Here is a 22,398-nt window from a genome sequence, read left to right on the forward strand (position 1 = left end):
CTCGAGCAAATGCACCAAAAATTGAGTATTCAACGGCCGAGATTGGTCAACAGAGATTTTGTGATACTCCTTCATAGCAATGCACGACCTCAAGTAACGGTTCGAAAGTTGAACGAATTCCAGTATGAGACTCTGCCTCATCCACCATATTCACCGGACCTTTCGCCAACCGACTACCACTTTTTTAAGCATTTGGATCATTTTGTGACGGAAAAACAATTTAGGCACGAAGAGGCTGTAAAAATTGCCTTCGACGAATTTATCAACATCCGACAGTTGGGTTTCCACGAAACTGGCATACATGCTCTTGAATCTCGTTGGGAGAAGTTTTTTGAATTGACTGGCCCCTATTTTCATCAAATAAATAAATTTTTGTAAGCTTTGCAGTCGTTTTAAATTTTAGTACTAAAGTGTGAAGTTTCATTGCAATCTGTCAATCCATTCTTTGTTTACAAGCCATTTAGTATCGACTGCCCCAGTATTTTTTACAATGGAAAAAATCAAATATCGACAGTGATTGGATTTGTATAATATTTTTGGGAGATTTAAAAGCAAAGGAAATATATGAACGGGTGGTGAAAGTGTACAAGGACTCTTCGCCTTCGATTAGTACAGAAGAAACTTGGGTTGCTGAAATTGAACGTGGTCGTACCAGCCTTGGAAATGATCCGCGTCAAGGACGTCCAACAATAGCAACAAAGTAGAAAAAAATCCAGGAATACGATAGTATTGGAAAATCGTCGAGTGTAGTCGTAGTAGAATCCCTAGGCATCTCATCTCAATATTTTGACCGAAGTATTGGGTTTCAGAAAGCTTTGCTCACAATAGGTGCCACATTCGCTAACAATGGAACAAAAACACATTCGAATGTCTCAGCGACATTTAGAGTGTTTTTGCAAGGGTAAAACGGATTTTGTGGGTTGATTCATCACTATGGACGCGACTTGGGTCTATCACCATAATCCTGAATCAATTCCTTTTCATCAGGACAGTGCACCGTGTCACAAGAGCATTTTGACAATGGCTAAAATCCATGAATTCAAGTTTTCAGCCCTTGCAAATTCTCACTTCAGGGATGGAATTCATAAGTTGGAATCTCGTTGGAACAAGTGTATTGATGTTCACGGAGACTATACTGTTTTACTTGTCGAACCGCAAAACTTATTGAACAGCCTGGTAATACTATAGAGACATTAAATAAATCCCTGGTTGTAGGGTAGGCCCCTGCATCGACTAGACTGCTGCCCTTCCATAGCGCTAATGGTTACAAGTTAAGGTTCTCTAAGGTTTTTATAAAAGTGTATTTACCTTAAGTAGTACACAATAACCAACTACAAATAATTACCCAGTTAAATAGTCAAAATTAGTTTAATGATAGGGAAGAGCTAAAAGCAGCTAAACCCAGTACATAAAAACTGTTATTGGTGCTATGATATAATCCAATAAATGTTACTTGAACTGAGCTGGAATCATTGACCTTTGATATTTAAACACACCGATGAACAGGAAGAAGGACAGATGAACATAAAAACAAACCAACCGACATAATTTCCCGGAACTGGGGTTCTCTTTGCGATATTAATATGGACATTAAAAGCAAAGTCAACTAAACTACTTTGTCTCAATTTGCTTTCATAATAATCATCATTTTATTCTCCATCAATGTATAGGAGCTTTCTTCTATTCTGTACTTCCCAGAATTACAGCACCACCCCGCGAATTGTGTAAGCATCCCTAGTGCTTACCATCCAGGCTCATCATTCCCAGCAAAAGCAAATACTTAATACTAGAAGTACAATTTTCCCCAGGTACGCTTTGTGAGAAAAATATAATTTGAAAGATTAACGTTGTGCAATAAAATTAACTGAGTCAAAATAATTTTCTTGCTTTCCAGGTGAAAAAGCAAGATTGGACTGGAACTACCATTTATACTATTCAGTTACAACTTTGTTTATCCGCTTCCTCTGTTTATGGCTATTCTGCTCGTGAAGCTCAACTTTTATGAACCATTGGAGTGAGTATCTAATTTCATTAAATTTGGCAATAGAACTAAAAAGTTTGTCTGGCAAATCAACTTTACAGGATGCTTTCAGGAAATGAAAGGAGGATGTGCATTTCAGCGAAAATTGATTCTACGTACACACACTGGGGCTCAATGTATGCCTTGCCCACTCATATTTTGAAATTGAAGAAAATTAGATGTAAATTATGTTATATTACATGAAAAGGCATCCCATGTTTGCATAGAAATAAGTTACACCAAACGCAACCTGACGATGGGAAAGTTTTAAGTCGCACTGAGCAGAAATAAGCCAAAAAGTAGACGACTTGCAGTTTTACCTATGCCCTGAGAGCAACATGACCAAAGTGGTTACAAACTGGTATTTGCTCCCTCAAAGGGTAGTATAGGTCCCAGAGCGAAACGTGGATTGGTACCCACGGTGGAGCATAAAACCTGGGAAATGCTTGCTGAACCAATGCCAACAACTCTACTACCAAACCCTATCTCCACCTCCACGTGGTGACCGCTGCGAGCTCTTTCTTAACGAAAAGCTGCAGACGGAGAAGGATGAAGGCGGGTATCCTGCGCCTAAAAACGGGGCAAAATGTACCAACTCGTCCTCCAAGTTGGGGGTTGGGTAGGGCTGACAACCCTACATGGAAAACCGAAGTTACGAAGCCACAATAGGACCCTCGGACTGGACGGATATAGGGCTGATGTAACAGCGTTACATGAGATGCGTTCGGTCCTAGAAATACCGGTATATGAGGAATAGAAAACTCACTATACGGCATTAAAAAGTAACATTTATCTTTTTTTCACCACCTCCAGAACGTTATCATAAATACGGCCACAAACATACTTGCTCCCAGCCGCAAAAGGAGTCGGAAAGTTTGGTTCGACGATTTATGTAAGCTAGGAACAGAACGGAAGAATGCCTCATACTACGTAATACCGCATTCTCCAAGAACGCGGGCACGCACAGAGGCTTATCACGAACTCCCTCGAGCGGAAAAGTGGCTTCACAGACGGAAAAAGGAAGCCTAGGAGAAACAAAAATATCTGAAAACACGAAAAGTACAGAGATTAACCACAGCAGGACGAGGCCTTACACACCTCGATGCTCATCCTGCCGAGATAAGGAAGGAAATCTGATTTCCGACAGAATGGGCATATTGGAGAGATCGAGTAGCTGCTGCTGGGAATTGGAGGTTCCGCCAACTGAAGATGACGGACCAATACCGCAAACACCAAGCATAGAAAAAACAGTCCATGCAATTCATCGGCTTAAATATCATAAGTCACCCGGAGCCGTTGGAATTATAGCAGAATTGGTTAAATATGGAGGCGACCAATCACACCAAGTGGTTCATCAACTTATGCTCAAGGTGTGGGACGGCGAATCAATGCCTGATGACTGGCAACTATCCCATACATAAAAAGGGATATATCACGCAGTGCAGCAATTATAGAGGTGTCACGTTGCTGAGTACCATCTATAAGATATGCTCCGCTATCTTGCTAGGCCGGATAGCCCCATACGCCCAGAACATCATTGTCTCATACGAAAGTGGCTTCACTCCTGGCAAATCAGCAACAGATCAGATTTTCTCTATGCGGCAAGTGATGGAAAACCTTTTGGAATATGGAAATCAGTTGCACCATCTTTTCATCGACTTTAAGGCCGCCTACGACAGCATAGCCAGGGTAAAACTATGCACGGCCATGAGAGAATTCGGTATCCCAACGAAATTGATAAGACTGACTAGGCTGACCCTGACCAATATGCGAGGCCAGATAAAAGCAACAGGATCACCCTCAAGACCATTCGACATCAACAACGGTCTACAACAAAGGGATGCCCTATTATGCGTCCGCTTTAACCTGACCCTCGAGAAAGTGATCCGTGATGCTGAGGTAAGTGCAAGAGGTACGATCCTCTTTAAATCCACCCAAGTACTGGCCTATGCTGACGATATCGACGATCATCCAGATCGAGCAGGCGGCATTCGACGCAAGACCTTGGGCTACACATCAATGAAGGCAAGACAAAGTATATGGTGGTAACGTCAGCACCAAAAATCAACCAACCAACAACATCAAACCGCACTGGACAAATGGGAAGAATAAAGATAGGAGACTACAACTTTGAGACCGTTGAAAATTTCTCCTATCTAGGGTCGAAAATCACAACCGATAACAGCTACGATGATAAAACCAGCCCACGGTTGTTGGTTGCCAACAGAGCATATTTCAGCTTACAAAAACTGTTCCGCTCGAAACGTCTCATCATAGGGTCAAAGCTCTTACTGTACAAGAATATGATCTCCTCCCCATGTTTTCCTCGGAGACTTGGGTTCTTAGCAAGGAAAATTTCCAACTCGTGGCCGCGTTGGAGAGAAGAGTCCTCCAAAGAATTTTTGGCCCCCTACATGAGGATGGACGATTCCGTAGCCTACATAACGACGAAATCTATGAGCGATACCATCACCGGCGGATTGTGAATAAAATCCGGCTCAATGGGTTACGGCGGGCGGATCACTTAATCCGTATGGATGAGGATGATCCAGCCCGGAAAGTCTATAAGGGCAATATCTATGGTAGAAAAAGAAGAGGAAGCAGGCTCTGCCTAAGATGGAGCGATGGCGTAGGTCAGGACGCCAGGCAGCTTTTGGTGGACCTCGGCGCAAAACCGGGATGTCTGGAGTTCCTTATTAAGGCAGGCCTAGACCGGATACCGGTTGTTGCCCCGTTGATGATAATGATGATTCCATCCGGCATACCAAATGAGGTGGACGGTGTACTTCACTGAACTATCATGCAAACAAAGGGAAGCATCACTTACGAAACGCAAGCAAACATGTAAAACCATTCCCAAGAGGGTCTTACTATAAATACCTTACTCAGCAAAAGGACAATGATAGAATGTAGTATCGAATTCAACGGTAAGTAATTTGATATCGGAGTGAAAGCGTCCTGAAAAAGGGCAATTGGCTCATTTGTATGCCCGAAACTATTTCCTATCTGCCTTATTTCGTATCCACTTAAGAACACATCAACGCCAAAGTTAACTTCGTGCCATAAGAAGAACTATAAATCACATATATATCAGGGTATACAGGACATATCTCCGCTGAACCACACACGAAAATTTTTAAGGCGGAAATTTCAGAGAAAACCCTGTTTGGAGTGGAACAGAAGTTGTTAACACGTGTCAGCTAGGGTCGGTTTGATAATGGTTTGAATAAAATTTTGATCAATCATACCAAACCCCAATCGCACATTCCCAACCCCAGCCACTCTTTGCGGAATAAAAGATTCCCTAAAACGTTGACAATTATTCTACTGAATTACGTAGCAAAAAATATTTCTAGATTTATGAATTTACATTTATTTAAATTTATGAATAAGGCCAAATAAAAATACAACAAAGTCGCCCCACAAGCTGGCCAGTTCCACGTGTAGCAACTTTGCCTAAAATTTACCCCATTTTAGGTTGTTTGAAATTGTCATGTTTTTGTATACTCACAAAATTTATGCTTTCCGGTCCCCAGCGCTAAGTGAATTAGCTAATTGTTATCCCTACAATGAATTCATTCGGAAGAGATGGATCCTATAGACAAGCTGTGCAAATAACTCACCACTAAAGCATTAATTTGCATTTGGATATACTGAGCCCCCCACAAAAAGGAGTATCATACCCACACCGCCGAGAAACCTTTTCGCTCACTACACTTAATTATGACTTTCTGGGTTTCTTATTGTCCCCACTCTCTTTAGTTTTTTTTCATTTATGACAGTGAAGTGCTCGCAAAATGATTAGCTAATGTGTCCGCATTACTCCGTGCAACACTAGAATAACGCACATTCGAGAGGCAACGTTGCGTAATGTCCGAAAAATGTGGGAACAAGACGAAATTGCAATATCACAAGACACGCAAGGAAGCAATTAGACCCGGATAGTGTGCCAAATTGCTGAGTAAGAAGTGCGAACCAATCGAATGACCTTTTTGCATATTATTCTGTCTACTAATGGCGTACGTAACCCGGCATCTGGACAAATTCACGTGCCCGAAAAATAAATAGAGGAGATGGAGCAAGCTAAGTCTATTTCTATGGAAAATTCTCAATTCAACTCCACCATCCACACCTACAATTTAAGGACCATGTGATAAATGATGGTGATACCATGCAGCGAAACTACGACCTGCCTAATGTGCATTCCTAGTAAAGCAACAGTTAATGCATTTTCGAATACAGAACTAAACTTTGCTGACTTACTTAAATCTCCCATTCAATGGCAAAGCTCTACCCGTTTTCAGGCTCACCAATCAGAAGGATTGCCAGCAATATATCTACTTGAACACTTATATATGCACACATATGTATGTATGTGCTGCCAGTGAATCAACCTACTGGTGACCTACTTACCATACTTTCATCGAGTAGTCGATCCTTCCACTCGGGTACCATAAATCGACATTTTCCTTACAATGCTGATACATGGCTGGTCATGGGAATAAATGAAAGGAACATTGCCGGACAGGCGAATCGATGTTGAACTACTTTCGTATTATAATCATTGTCCAAATTGGCCATTTCGAAGCAAATGTTCAAGTCCGAGGAATACCAACTGGACACAACGAAAAATATAAACGAGCCAACTTTCAACATGTTGCCCAGGCTCAGTGTCGGCGCTATTTTCTGATAAGGATCAAAACTAATAGCTCCACAAATGTTACCCGCTATTTTTCCTCCGACATTGAAGGAAAAATGTGAAGAAAGTGCATAATTATGATTTAATTTGTGAGGAAACTCGCACTCGTGGTTCAGAGCAAAAATAATTTGGCTTCAGTCGTCCATAATCGCGGATAATACTATTCATTCGGTCTCTGTTGAATATTTATGAGGCGCTTTCCCCAGGCTGTATCGAATCTAATTTTAGATAATTTTATATCAAAGCAAAATTGGAATATTAAAAAGGTTAATTGGCTCATCTGTATGATCCGTCACGGTTTCGAGCAGGTGGTAATCATAGGATTTCATGTTAATAATTTTCACATATAGGACTTTTCGGGATATCATGGCCAATACTTTGAAACCAGGTTTTACTCATTATGAAGGACCTCAGATATTGGATTAACTTCACCCATTCTTAGGTATCTTAACTAACACTGAATCAGCTTCATGGCCTTGACCAACGAAAATCTATTCTTATTTTCTCAGTCACTGCAAAAAAATCATCGACGATGATGAAAAAGACCAAAGGACCACCGCTAAGTTACCCGTATTATCAATTTATAAGTTAATACACCTGTAGCATGAAAAACTTATCATCGAATGGATAACACTTGTACTGAAATTCAGGCAAAAGTTTTTCTGTAAAAGATATCACATCAACCGCACAAAAATAGAAGAAAAAAATCGGGAGGCGTACAGCAATATCTGGTTGACCATCAGTTTTTTGTCCTGAAAGATTATAAATTCCCCGATAAAAGAGCACTTCGTATAGCACTTGTTGCGTAGAGCTAAAGGAAGTTTGTACACCCTCCACGATTAAATAAGGAACAAGTGTCGCCAATTTTACTGAAAGTAAACTCGAACTACCCATGAGCCAAAATTTATTAAATGCTCTCTGGTATAGAAGACGGAAACAGATTAGGTGGACGGCTTAAAGATTGGGAAAAAAGCTATAGATTTGGAAAGTGCTTTACCAGCGATAAAAACTAACGTAACTTCCAAGAGAATGAACTAATGGTTGGCATCAGCTACCACTTCGAGATGCCCGTTTAGCGCTGTGGTGCACCATTTTAAAGCCACAAACTCCTGCTAAAGTGGCGCAAAAGCAGGCTGATGAAGTTGGACGAAATTCCTGGTCGTATTTCTTACTACAAGTGGTCATGGAGAACAATAGAAGGTGTGCGAAAAGCAGAAGCAATCGCGCTCCTCGCTGAGAGCACTGCAAACCCCAAACTTAGGAAAAATCAAAAGGAGGCTTCACTCCGATACTCTCCATGGTTGAAAAGAAGAAAGCGAAGGGGGGCAAGAGTTAACAACGCGCCACGTTGTCATAAGAAAAAGAAAAGGTAGGGGGACGAAGAAGGACTAGACCGCGAGCTCTGCTTATGCTAAACTATTGTGACTACACGGAATAACATTTTGCATCATTCCGTGGTTGTATATTTCAATCCCTTTTTCAAATTTATTATGGCAACTTCCTCGCCGATTTATGGTACTCTGTATGCTATTTATAAGAAGCCGAAATCTATTCGCTCCAAATTTTTAGATTGTGATGGGTATTGTGGTACGTCCTTCCACGCCAAATGTTTGGAGGTTCCCTCCGCATTCATTGATATTCACGCAAAATTTTCGCCGAACGTTGCCTATCTTTGTAATGCCTGCTGTGGTGCCATGCTATCTTCTTCTTTTTCTTCAGCCTTTGTCCCGTTCACAAGCGGGGTGTCGTGATCGGCTTCGCCATTTGGCTCTATCGAATGCCTGATCTGGGTGCAATCTCAAGGCTTTTAAATCCCCATCCAGCGTATCAAGCCACCGTTGTTTAGGTCTGCCTTTTGGTCGTTTACCATCGACTTCGATGTTCAGACCAATCTTGGCAAGTCAATTCTCGTTTGCACGAATTGCGTGACCATACCATGGAAGACGCCTCTCTCACAACTTTTCCACGATCAGTGCAACCCCATAACGATGCAATTCAACTGCTGCATCAACACACGGCGACTTTAGTGTCGATTCTACATGCTGTTTCAAAATCACCGTCAATTCTGCTCCCTCAAGCTGCTGCTGCATCGATCACCAGCGTAGCCTCAGCTCCTGAGACGCCGCTGACTGCTTATACCCTACCGGCGACTGCGGCCAGCAATACTGACACCATACCTAAGTCTCCCCTTTTCGACTAATTCTCTGCCTCTATCTGCCACTACGCCTATAAAAGATTGCATCAGCCCGATGATGTCTGCTAGCCAACTCAAAAATCGTCCTCCATCCGAGGGACATGTTTCCTACTTAGCATCGGCTGCTCTACACACTTCTGACGATTGTCCTATTGCCACTACATTAGCACCACCACACGCTTCCTCCTGTGCATCATCGACGCCCGCCGCCTTTCCGACCTCATGTCGCACGAGTGGGCCCCAATTGAACGTCGCCTCGCCCCCGAAACAGCTGTTCGTGTCAAGGCTAGCGTACTCCACCACATACGACGAAATTCTGGCCTACATCACAAGCAAAACCAACTAGACTTTGTCATGAGAAACATGTGTGAAACTGACGTCAAATGGGTCTCCTGCCCGAGTTGTAGCTGCCTTCAAAGTGACATATCCCCAGGACTTCGATGCTATCGTCCAATCTTCCTTTTGGCTAACGGGGGTCTTCGTCTAGCCTTATCAGAGACCTAAGCTTTGTGAAAATTCCCCTCCCCCCCCCTCGCCGAATTTAAATGATGGCGGCTACTTTACACTCTTTTAGCAAAATGTAGGAGGTCTAAGGACCAAGTTGTCGGATTTCAAACTGTCTGCTTTAGCATTCCAACATTATCATCATCATCAACGGCGCAACAACCGGTATCCGGTCTAGGCCTGCCTTAATAACGAACTCCAGACATCCCGGTTTTGCACCGAGGTCCACCAATTCGATATCGCTGAAAGCTGTCTGGCGTCCTGACCTACGCCATCGCTCCATCTTAGGCAGGGTTTGCCTCGTCTTCTTTTTCTACCATAGATATTGCCCTTATAGACTTTCCGCGTGGGATCATCGTCATCCATACGAATTAAGTGACCCGCCCACCGTAACTTATTGAGCCGCATTTTATCCACAACCGGACGGTCATGGTATCGCTCATAGATTTCGTCATTGTGTAGGCTACGGAATCGTCCATCCTCATGTAGGGGGCCAAAAATTCTTCGGAGGATTCTTCTCTCGAACGCGGCCAAGAGTTCGCAATTTTTCTTGCTAAGAACCCAAGTTTCCGAGGAATACATGAGGACTGGCAAGATCGTTGTCTTGTACAGTAAGAGCTTTGACCCTATGGTGAGACGTTTCGAGCGGAACAGTCTTTGTAAGCTGAAATAGGCTCTGTTGGCTGACAACAACCGTGCGCGGATTTCATCATCGTAGCTGTTATCGGTTGTGATTTTCGACCTAATGGGTTTGTTTCACTCACTTCCTTTAATCCTCTGAGGCGATTTTAATTTTTCCATGCTCTCCTAGACATCCCTCCTAATAACTCCACCCACACTTTCCTTTCTCTATCCACTTCCATACGCACGTGTGGCGCCTTTCAGTTTAACTTTTCTAGAAACCACTTAGGTCGTACTCTTGACCTTATCCTCTCTAACCTTCCCGTGCGTTGCGTTTCCCAATCCCTTTATACCCCGTCTTACGTCACCCCTGACGCCCATCACCCTACTCTCGAGTTCGATGCTCAGATATCTCGATTCCACTCTCCTGTCGCTCGCAAGCCTACCAAGTTCAACTTTCGTAAAGCGAACTTGGAACGTCTGAACTCTGCCCTGGCAGCAATCAATTGGGTTCTCCTCCTCTCTTCATTTACATGTGACCAAGCACTCAACACCTTCTATACCATTTTATCTGATCTTCTTCCTTGTTGCGTCCCCTCCTCTCCTAAATGTTTACGCTCTTACCCCGTCTGGTTCACCACTGAAGTCTACAAAAAACTACGTCGAAAAGACACTGCGAGGAAGAAGTTCCTGTCTTCTAGAACCTATACTGACTTAGTTTTTTTTCAAATCTTTATGTTCCTCGGTCAAATCCCTAATACATAAGTGCAGAAATAAATATTTGACCAGTATTGAAGACTCGCTAAAACGCGGAAACCTCAAAATTTCTGATTCCACAATCGCAACTCCCACTGCCCTGCCCAGTTATCCCCTCTATCCGTTAAATTCTCTCTTTCCTCAGCTAACTCCCCCCAATTATCTTGTGATTTACTCTTCCGCTAACTTTCCTCAGTCTATGCTCCCCCTCCTTCCTCTGAATCCCTGCCAATAGTGGATGTAGCCTACTCCGCATCACCTACCTTTCCCCTTCTTACTCCTCTCCCTGTTGAGTACCTCATTGGCAAATTTGATACCAATATCAGACCTGACTACGATGGTTTTCCAAACCTCTTTTTACTCAAAACTGGCAAGTCAATTTCTCTTCCCCAATCCCTTATTTTCAACAAAAGCCTCGAACTGAATCATTTTCCTGGCTTGCGGAAAGAGGCCCTCATAATCCCCTTACACAAAAGTGACGATAGTACGCTCGCCGAGAAATACCGTCCCATTTCTGTCGTTTCCTCCTGTTCCAAATTTCTGAGAAGATTCCAACCGATCCTGTCGCGTCTCTTTTGACAGCTGCACTTCCCACTTCTTCCCCCCTTCTTCTGGTGACCCACAGGGATCTATTCTGGGTCCTTTGTTTTTATTTTTTATTAACGACCTTCCTCTCCTCCTTACTTGTCCCTGTTTGCTCTATGCAGACGACCTTAAGCTTTTTTCCGCTATATCGTCGCCTAGGGACTGTGTTTTCCTTCAATCTAACCTGGACACTCTGGTTCGTTGGTGCTCGACTAATGGTTTAGCGCTAAACGTCAGAAAGTGTCACTTTATGTGCTATTTCCTAAAATCCTCTCCCACTTCTTTCTCCAACTCTATTAACGGGCATTCCTTATCCTGCTTAAATTCCACTCAAGACCTCGGAGTCACTCCGCCTTGACACCCATTGCCACCAATCGAGCAGCAAAATCGTCAGGCTTTATACTTCGTCCCTCCTCTGATTTTGAAAATGTGCAACGTAAACTCACCCGTTCCCTCTTCTTCAAGAAAACCTTCCCTCGTGTGGACTACCCCTCCCGCCTCCCCTTTCTCAACCTTCCCTTCCTACAACAGCGATGATCCTATCTGGATCTAGGTACATTTTTTTTAACTTTCCTCGGGTTCGATGGACTGCTCCGCCGCTAACGACATCACCTGCCGTCCAGCGTCTTATAACACACGTAACGCAGATATTTTAAACGTGCCCGTCGCAGAGCTCGAAGTCTACTTTCATTCCCCGATTCCTAGGGTTTACTGAAATTACAACGCACAATAGCTTGGTCCTTTTAACTTCTCTAATTTAAGTAGCATAGGATAAGGTTTTTGCTTTCTCCTCCTCCTGAGGACAATAAGTAATTGGAGTTTACTCTGTTTGTTGTCCGTTAAATTAAATAAATTAATAAATAAATAAATGCTTTGCGGAAGTCCTCAGTGAAATTCATTATAGGATAAAGCCCGAAGATGCAGAAGTGGCCTCCAACCGAGAAACAAAGCGTAGTGCAGTCCTCGTCGAATAAGGCCCTAGGAAAACAAAGGTGTGTTCAGTGAAGTGGTCAAGGGACTACTTGAAGAGAAAGCTTTGGTTTCTAGCTTAGAATCCACGCACTCTTTGGAAATCCGAGATTTTGACTGCCTAAAAAAAAAACAATGAAGAAGAAGAGGCCATCAATCGCGAATGTCTGGAGGTAACCGGTGCCCGAATTGGCGTCACATCTACGAACTGTCAAATATTCGATGTAGTGGAAGTTGCCGACCACTACACGAGCAAACATTTTAACAGCGTGAAAATCAAAATTAAAACCAAATGTTACAGATATTTATATTATGGGCACACTTCTCCAATCTTCCGGGGACCTGGCATGAGGGCATATATACCACAGATGAGGCAAGATAGGTCATGAGGCGAATACCTACACCCAAAAAAGAAAGTTTTCTTTCTAAGCAGGGATCGTAGAGTTGCGCACACCGCGGGTTCAGGGCGGCGTCCAATCTTCAGAGAAGAGCTGATAACAGCTAGGACATGATTAACATGATCCGCTTCCTACATATCAACATCACTAGCGTACCTTGCTGCGAAAATAAAAACTGGTCTAGTGTTCAACAGTGGACAGTCCAGGAACGCAGCTTCATGGTTGAGCACGGCACTCACCCCAAGGCCGGGGGAATGACCTTGTCTGGATTCGTTTGTGTTTACCTAACACCGAATGAGACGATGCCAGAATTTCGACGCAGGCTCGACGCTCTGGAGGACACTCAGTTGAGCAAAGAGAGGCGCATTTTTGTCGCGGGTGACTTCAATACTAGGTCACTTGAATGAGGCATGGCCAATATTTTGAAACCAGGTTTTACTCATTACAGAACATCTCGGGGAATGAATTAACTTCACTGATTCTTAGATACCGCAACTGGCCTGTGTGGAGTTGCCAAATCTCCCATCAGGCGCGTCCCTTCGTGTGGATAAGAGAATGCTCGGTAGGTGCGTTATGGGCATGCATATGCACGCATCAGGAGATGTGCGTGAATGGGTATGAACGCCCACCCGAGGATAAAAATTGGCTATGGGAAGGACACCTAGAAATCAAACCAAATATGGAGGACGAGAAAGGTAGCTTTTAAGGTGCAGGGCTTATCCTAGGCTAAACCCAGTAGCAGCGATTTTAACAGTGAGCAAGCGGGCTCCCGGCCGTTGATATCCAGTGTCTGCAGTACCTCGGTAGTCGGAAACTTGGCTACTTTCGCATTCAATGCTAGAAAAGATTTTAGTGGAGTGGAAATGAGATCTACACCGGATCCTTTTCGGAAAAGCTAGAACTTGGGAGGTCACTACTAAGGGCAACATTACCCCTAGGTAGTCGAGATTCGTCGCGCGACTCGGAACGGAATTTGGGAAGTTCCTGGACTGACATAATTGTCGATGCTGTAAAAGACAATCATGGAAGGCAGCAAACTACAACAGCGTTTATTTCATTGGGAGAATGCATCAATGAACTCTGTAAGGTAATTAAAGAGATACGGAATATCCACCAAAATATCATTAGCAATAAGTTATCCTATATTAGGGCGGTGAAGGAGAAACACACCCAAGCGTTATGTGCAAAGTCGCGCGGGTAACGCAAGTGACGCCTCCTCAACATAAGTTAGGTGAGAACGCAAAAAAAGAAAGGCCTGTTCGCCGAAAAAAGCTGCACCGAAAAAAGTTTCGATTAGTTCTTCTATTACGTTGAAACAAGTAGTGAAACCGGAAGCTGGACGCTTCAGATATGAAAGGTTTTGTGTATTTCTTATCTGAAGGCATTTTAGTAGACATTTGCCCCATCAGTATACATACGTAATATATGCATACATTACGTGAGAGTATCCACTTTCGGGTGATATTGGCATTCATAGTCTTGAATTTGCAAAGAAAAGGCAAATTTGACCTACTATAATCATACTGTTAGATTTTCACCAAACTCGGTAAAATCATACTTTATACTCGTATTATAGCGTACACCACTGCCTCTACTTAACTAGTGCAGACTGAAGCGGTTGCCTTATTAAATATCAACACAGAATATGGAGTATTCCAAATGCATAAGCCAATGCTCTTATTTGATTTTTCCCCGAGATTCGAAATGGATTCGAAACTTGTCTAATCGATTTAATTATTTCTTATTGTTATGCTATCCTTCGAGATTATTCTCAATTAACAAATATTGAAACCCTTTTTGGTCCGGAAATCTGGCTTTGTTGTTACATTTTGCATTTTTTTAACTGAATCCATTTCAGATATTAAGTTGAATCGTCTTTCGGTATTTTGCTATTGATTCGATGGAATCCTCAATTCAATATTAATAATACCTTTGCAGTGAATCAACAGGGAAAGAACAAAAGCATTTACCTTTAATTTCAACTCGTCCCGATAAATTGATTATAAAGTGATATTACTTCGGGGAAAGAAATTTTATGAATAAAAATTTTCCAAATTTCTAGTGGACCCAGTAAATATGAGCTAAAAGATATATTTCAAATTTAAGTTTATGACTTTCAACCACCTCAAATATTTTCTAATCTACTTTGCCAATTAACTCAATATCCTTGCTTTGTGATGAAAGTCATTGAATGCCACCCTCGATTCCATGTTCCGGAAATAATTCACAGGCCTTCGTGGAACCAACGACATTGCTAAATTACAAAGAGTATGAGTAATACGCAAATGATATAGCGTTTGTTATTAGAAATGTTGATGTAAAATATTAAGTTCAACAACTATAATACATTATATACATATATAGGTTTCCTGCAAATAAAGCAGATATTGTCTTCGGTTTAATCTAACTTGCATCAGGAATCAATAAAACTCCTTTGGGAGCAGGAAGAGCTTACTGTCTTATCATGAAAAGTTAGCCGAATATCAGTAGTAAAGTCTGAGAGATATTTGAGACAAATGAAGGATACCGGAAAACCCTACGTAAACCTATTGCATTAATAGCGGCGTTTATTTAAATAAATAGACTTGCTTGACGCATAACTCTGACATAGAGTGTATTATTATTTAATATTTACATATTGTTTTAGCCTTTATACAGACAGAGTATAGTTATACTTTACCTTGGCAAAATCGGCGATGACTAATGGCCATTCAGATTCGATCGCATCTAACTGCAGCTCCACCGAAATGTCCGTCGATACGCGCTTCTGCGCCACTGCGCTAGCTAGTTCGACAGCTAAAATAAAGAAAGAAAAAACCAAGTCAAAAAAAGAGAGGTCTTGTGGTTTCCTTATGTATGAAAATTTGAATGTTGAGAATTTTTTATTTGTAAATAGCTCATAATATATGGATAAATGTTAACTACCATAAATCACATCACTCAATTTAATATTACCCTGGTACGATACACCCTAATGTATTTGGATACTGTAAATTTACTAGAAAGTGATAAATTTGCAATCTATACCTGGTAAACGCTGCGAGGGGCTGTTTGCTTCCTTCTATACCTGGTAGTCCCCTAAAGTCCCACAACTAGTGAAATAGGTGGACAAAGTCATCAAGGATTGCCAACCAATACTGGGAAACAGAAGACGGAAAGTCTCGAAACCAGTATTACTAACAATCAAAGAGTTTCCCAGGATCCACAAACCACGCAAAGAGATGAGGGAAGTTGTTTCCGCGGAAATATCACCAACACGTGAAATGGCTAAATACTCCGTGACGGAAAAACAGTCTGGAACAAAATCAATCAAGAACTCACGCTTCAGCTAGTTGGAGAATTCCATAAGGAAGTCCTGGTGTCCTTTCATGTCAGTGTTGTTTTCCCTAGTATTCCGAACAAAGAAGCAATCGCTGTTGTAGAAAACTGGCTAGATCAGGCACAAAGTGGCCTTCAATTAAAAAACAGATCAACCGTCTACATAGAAGGAAGCTTTTTAAGGCGAATATTATAATCAGCTGAAAGGAGCTAATCAATTGAAGGAAACACACATTAGAACTGAAAATCTACAGGAAACCGGTGTGCACCTAACCGCATCATCGCATGACAACGGCTCATCAAACTTACTCCATATCAACCACCCAAAAACAGATAACATTAAATTAAGGCAAATCTCCCTTTCCCTGAAACGAAAACTGTGGAAGCATGGCTTCGACAGCGTTACCAGTGGGAGGAGCAACCATCTTAACACTTTTCTGGTATCAACCAAACACTGAATCGTAGAAACAGCAACGTGTGTATCAGATAGAAAGGAGCCCTTGAAGAAAACAGAGTTGAAAACAAATTCGGATATCGTAAACTCAGATATAAAGGTTTTGTGTTCATCTTCTGGGAAAAACTCTCTTCTTTTTGTGCACAAGAGCATACATTTATGTTATGTACGTAAATTAAAAACCGCAGATACCCGGGTACACACATGCCTATTATATTGGTTTCTACCCACAAGCTTTATTACACATTCATATCCAAACACATGTCCACCTCGAGTAATTGACAATGATATGCAAACAACGGAAAAGAACAAAAAAGAAAAATTAAAACGTTCTATAACTTTGCTAATATTAGTTGGATTGCCATCAACCTTTTTAGAATTATGTAGTATATTAGCGTCAATGCTGATACCAAACTTTGTACTTGTGGGATGAACTTTTGGGGGTTTCCGATAAATTTCTACAACATAGTAATGTACTATTATTAACTTTATTTGTGCAGATATCAGGACAGGATGGAAACAAGTTAGGAAGCCGACAGTTTGACGCTTCAGATATAAAAGGTTTTGTGTTTCCCTGAGAAGCATAATGCAGTTCTCCGTTGGCTGATAGCATTGACTCGAGATATTTAAATCGCTCAGTTCTGTTAGTGGCAGCGACCAGCCCAGAACTGAGAGATCATAGATCCATATCAAAGAGGCTTCACTCCAGACAAGTTAGTAACAGATCAAATTTTCGTTCTGGGGTAAACGATGAAAAACCTGTTGTAATATGACCATCGGTTGCATCATCTTTTCATCGAATTCAAGGCCACTTATGATGGTACAGCCAGAATCCCAGTAGTCGAACACAGCTCGTCTTGTGTTTGTCTCGGTGCTGTAAGCTTGTCGCTGGCGGAGCGTGAAGAGTGATAATCAGTTCGCTCCGAGTTCTCGAAACGAACAGTCATCAAGAGCGGAAGCTGATCGAGGACTGTTAAGAACTAGACGGAAGTATACGTTCTGGGCAGTGGTGCCATTCACGTCCAAAAAAAAAATAATTAATACAAGAACATTGAATTAAAAAAATTTGTTGTTCCATTCCAGAGCTGCTGCGCGCAACAGCAGGTACGGGCTTGGGGGCAGGATGTTCGCCAAGAGGTGTAAGATGATACACCCCGAGGAGATGCCATCCGAAGAAGAAGGCAGCCCTCCAGAGCTGCAGGCATTGAACGCGACCCTGTTCGAAAAAATCGAGGAGCTCAAACAAGAGAAGGCCGCCACGGTGCAGCAACTGGACTGTCAACAAAATGTCATTAAGCAGCTGGAGGAACGCTTAGCATCGCTCGAAGGGAGGATGCCAATTGCAACATCGGAGCAGCAGAAACGGTAACATCTGCAACATGAAAAACGTGAAGGTGAACAACGGCAACATCATCAACGTGAACAACAGCAACATCAAGAACAACAACAACAACACGAGCAACATGTGGAGCAACATGTGCCTCGAAGTCGTCAACCAAGAAGAGGAGGCGACGAATTTAGCTTGGTACCGCAGAGGAAAACGAAAAGCAACGAGAAGGTTAGTAGTAGAGTCAATGCCCCTCCGGCAAACTATCAGGCACCCCCCTCTTGAGGATCCTAAAAGATAAAGGGTTGAAAACAACTTTAAAAAATACGAGGGCCGACAGGACACTCTCATTTTAGCTCAAAGCCTTGAATATCATGCGGCGATCTTCAATCTTATTAAAGAAAAAAGGCTACATGCCACAACCAGTACCCCACCAGCCTTAAGAACTCAGTCCTTAGTCATCCGTGGTCTCCACAAAGAGACAGACCCGGCTGACATAATGCGCGTTCTCAACGAAGAGTATTCGCACCTAAAGTTGAAAAGCGTGTCGAATCGAGTCACGAGAGCGGACAAGCTTCTGCACAGCCAGAACCCGGCACTTCCGTTGAAATCGCAATCGGGGCTGTTCATGGTTACTTTTGAGCCAGAACAAGAGCTCAATGAAGCGTTTAAGGTGAAGGTTCTCCACCAGAAAATTTCAAGTCAAGCCCATTAAAAAAGTGCAGTGCTACAATTGAAAAAACTTCGGGCATATCGTGCACCGGTGCGTGAGGTGCACGAAAACCCATGTGCGAGGGGGATGCCTAAGTCCCACCGCAGACAAACCAACTTGCTGCAATTGCGGCCAGTCCGGACATTCCGCCAACTACCGCGGATGCCCGGCATACAAGGACATGGTTGCCAAAAGGGAAGGTGGCAAGGTATTAAAAAATACCGAGGCCATGGAAGCCAAACAGGCGGTGACTCAAATGTCACAAAGCTTGGCCAAACTGCGCGTTTCTTGCGCTCAAGCAGCTAGTAATACTCTTCCTAGAGCTGCAGCTCCCAAACTCGTCTGACCCAAGCAACTAAGAATGCTATTCCTAGAACGGCAGCCCCTCAAGTTCCTCAAGGCAACAAGTTGGCCTTCAAAGCTTGGTCGAAACGCTCGCTTCGACCCAAACAAATGAACAGCGATAATTAGTCGACAAGAACGACACCAACTGCGGTACCGCCCTTTTAGTTAGAAAAGACTATGAATTTGAGGGAGTCTCCATCAAAAACCTGCAAAACTATTCCGCGGCAGCGGCTCTAGTTAAAACTAACGACAGTAGATGCATCTTAATAGCTAGTCTACATAAAATGTAACTCACCCTCTGAACAACTGGGCCAAGACTTACAAATCTTGAGCGATTTCCAGTCTAAATCTAAATACCTAAAAAAAGTGAACCGATGGCGGCTTTACGGTTTCTTACCAGGGCAGAGGCAAATCGTCAGACGCTGCCTCACCTCTGCCCTGGGAGCAGCGTGACCGTAGCGGCTCGCAGATGTTGAGTGCTCCTAAGCGAGGGGTCCGTGGACCAGGAAAGAGGGAGTAAGTTGCTTCCCATTTGGTCCGGTCCAGCATTAAGTTGATGCGGACTTAGGACCCCATCATTCCTAAAACAACTAAATACCTAGTTTTTGGTGACACTTTAACTCACGGCACATTTCCAGGGGCGATTTGGCAAAAAACCGAAATGGAGTTGCCCTCGAAAAAATGGATTCATAATCAAAGCCCATTAAACCAGCTTGAGATGATCTTGCCAGACACACCTACGATGCCTGAAAGTCAGTCAATACTTGATTATTTTCTAATGTCCGCAGACGCCACTCTCACACTGCAGGTCATAACGTGCAAAACCTTACCAGGAATGTCCGATGACTTCACAGTTAAATTCAAACTTTCGTTAAATTCTTAACTACAAAAGCGAGTACCCAACACAATCAGATCATTCGCCCATACTAACTGGGATAAGTTCAGGGCAGAATTAACACCGCAGCTAAACCTGAAAAATCACTGTCACGCAAAAATCTAACGGACAAAGAAATCGATGAGGCCAACATCTTCACTACTCTTGACTGATGCCATCAACTCTGCTACATGCAGAAACACAAAGATCCTTAAAATCGATGAAATTCAGTTTAATAAACTGCTGTCAGGCAAATCTGGCGCAGAAATCTTAAGCGAAACTTCCACAAAAATGGCAACAGAACTAACACCGAATATAAAGTGTTAATTTCTCGGATGAACTGCCTTAATACATTAATCCTTCAAATGGTGGAACAATTCCATAGCAAGGAACCATAGCAAGCTAGCAGATGTGAAACCCGGATCTAATATGTTTGAACAAACAAAGGGCTGACAGGCCGCAACAGATCCAAAAACTTCGTTCTTACCAAGAACAATGAAAACAACGGCAGCGACACTAGGAAAGCTCAAGTACTCGTGGAGTCTTTCCTAAATCAACTAAACTCTCCTTCGCCTAGAAACTCAAAAAATCAATTATTTATAGACACGCCAATCAAAGACCTTCTTCATGAGCTTTCACTCAAATTAACTACCTTCTCCGCCTGAAGCCCATCCTGCAAATCAAATGACCCAAACCTTTTTGAGCTCATCACAGCTCGCAGCCATCACTAAAAGCCTTAAGGGCAAAAATCAACCGGGCCAGATGACTTAGCAAATATTGTCATCAAAAACCTCCCCAGGGCATCAATGAAGTTTCTTCTTGCAGACTTCAACAACTGCATCAATAATGGTTACTTTCCCACTACTTGGAAAGTAGCGAAAATAATCGAAAAAAGGCGACTCTTACAAATCACAAAACTTCAGGCCCGTTTCTCTCCTCTCCAACTTGGGCAAGCTTTTCGAAAAAGCATGGATGGTGGGATTAGTCCAACATTGTGATCGGAAAAATATTATTCCGAACCATCAATTTTGGTTCCGGGCAAAGCACGGGACTCAACACGCACTAAGCTACCTTCACGATTCAGTGAGTAGCAGACTTAACGTCAATAACAAACCCACAGTAGTGTATGCGCTAGACCTTGAAAAGGTATTTGATTCCGTGTGGGTCAACGGACTCATTTTCAAACTAATCAGCCTTGATTTCCCTATCCCGTTTCTCTCCTCTCCAACTTGGGCAAGCTTTTCGAAAAAGCATGGATGGTGGGATTAGTCCAACATTGTGATCGGAAAAATATTATTCCGAACCATCAATTTTGGTTCCGGGCAAAGCACGGGACTCAACACGCACTAAGCTACCTTCACGATTCAGTGAGTAGCAGACTTAACGTCAATAACAAACCCACAGTAGTGTATGCGCTAGACCTTGAAAAGGTATTTGATTCCGTGTGGGTCAACGGACTCATTTTCAAACTAATCAGCCTTGATTTCCCTATCCCGATGATCAGCTTATAATAAGTTTCTTCGAAAATAGGCATTTTTACGTCAGCGTGAGAAATGATTATTACGACCTCCTACGGGTCACTTCCGAAGTACCGCAGGGATCCATTTCAGGACCTACACTCTACAATATTTTCAAGGCCGACGCTCCAATCCCAAAGAGCGGCACAGAACTATTACAGTTCGCTGACGACACGCTCATTTCCTCGTCGAGCCTCCGACCCGGTAAGGCAGCTAATGCTATCGACAAATACTTATCAGATCTCTGCATGTACTACCAGACCTTCACAAAAAATGAAATACTTGGGAATGCTATTTCATGAACACCTATGATTCGACCCCCACCTTAATCTTGCTCTTAGCAAAGCACGTGGTGCACTAAGTAATATCTACTCAATTCTTCGTAAAGGAGGAGCTGACAAAGTCCTCATAAGACCGATTCTTTGCTACCGAGCCCCTAAATGGATCTCTTGCTCGACCAAAGCTATGAAGAAGTGCGAGTGCTTCGAGCGCAGAATTTTGAGACACTGCGTCGGCTTGTCATACAATTGGAAAACCAAGAAGTGCGGCCGCAACGCCGAAGTTTACAGGCGAGCAAAAGTTAAACCTCTTGGAAAGTTCACTCTCAACCTGTTAGAAAGATTCTTCGAAAGAACGGGGAATAATCCCAATCTACTCATGAGGCAACTTTACTTTTCTTAAGGCCTTGCCAAATTGTGAGCACTTCATTAAAACCCGTAATTGTCTCTCGCTTCGACACTCCTTGCCTGGTAGGAGTGCACAGAGGTTAAGCGCAAAATTATCAGCGCTGGTAAAACATTAGATGTAAGCATTAGATTTAAGTAGTGTATATAAGGACGAAATTAATGGATAAAATCCGACTCAATAGGTTGCAGTGGACACAACATTTAATTCGTATAGGTGGGGATAATGCACCCCGGCAATATCTACGGTAGAAAGAGAAGAGGTGACAGACCCTGCCTCAGATGTAGCGATGGCATAGGCCAGGACGCCAGGCATTTTTCAGGGATATCGAATTGGTAGACCTCGGCGAAAAACCTGGATGGCTGGAATTTCTTACTAAAGCAGGCCTAGACCGCTGGTGATAATGATGATCGCCGTCATT

At 42.7% G+C, this 22,398-nt stretch overlaps 1 protein-coding gene across 1 annotated transcript in view; it reads right to left on the reverse strand.

The window, feature by feature from the left end:
• Positions 1-22,398, reverse strand: part of LOC119648386 (potassium voltage-gated channel subfamily KQT member 1-like) — a 592,778-nt gene that overhangs the window by 454,997 nt on the left and 115,383 nt on the right. Inside the window, exon 2 of the mRNA XM_038050125.1 lies at positions 15,427-15,542. The gene's annotated coding sequence lies outside the window, so the exon portion shown is untranslated. The remainder of the gene's footprint in view (positions 1-15,426; positions 15,543-22,398) is intronic.

This window comes from Hermetia illucens, chromosome 2 (genome assembly GCF_905115235.1).
Source record: "Hermetia illucens chromosome 2, iHerIll2.2.curated.20191125, whole genome shotgun sequence".
NCBI lineage: Eukaryota > Metazoa > Arthropoda > Insecta > Diptera > Stratiomyidae > Hermetia > Hermetia illucens.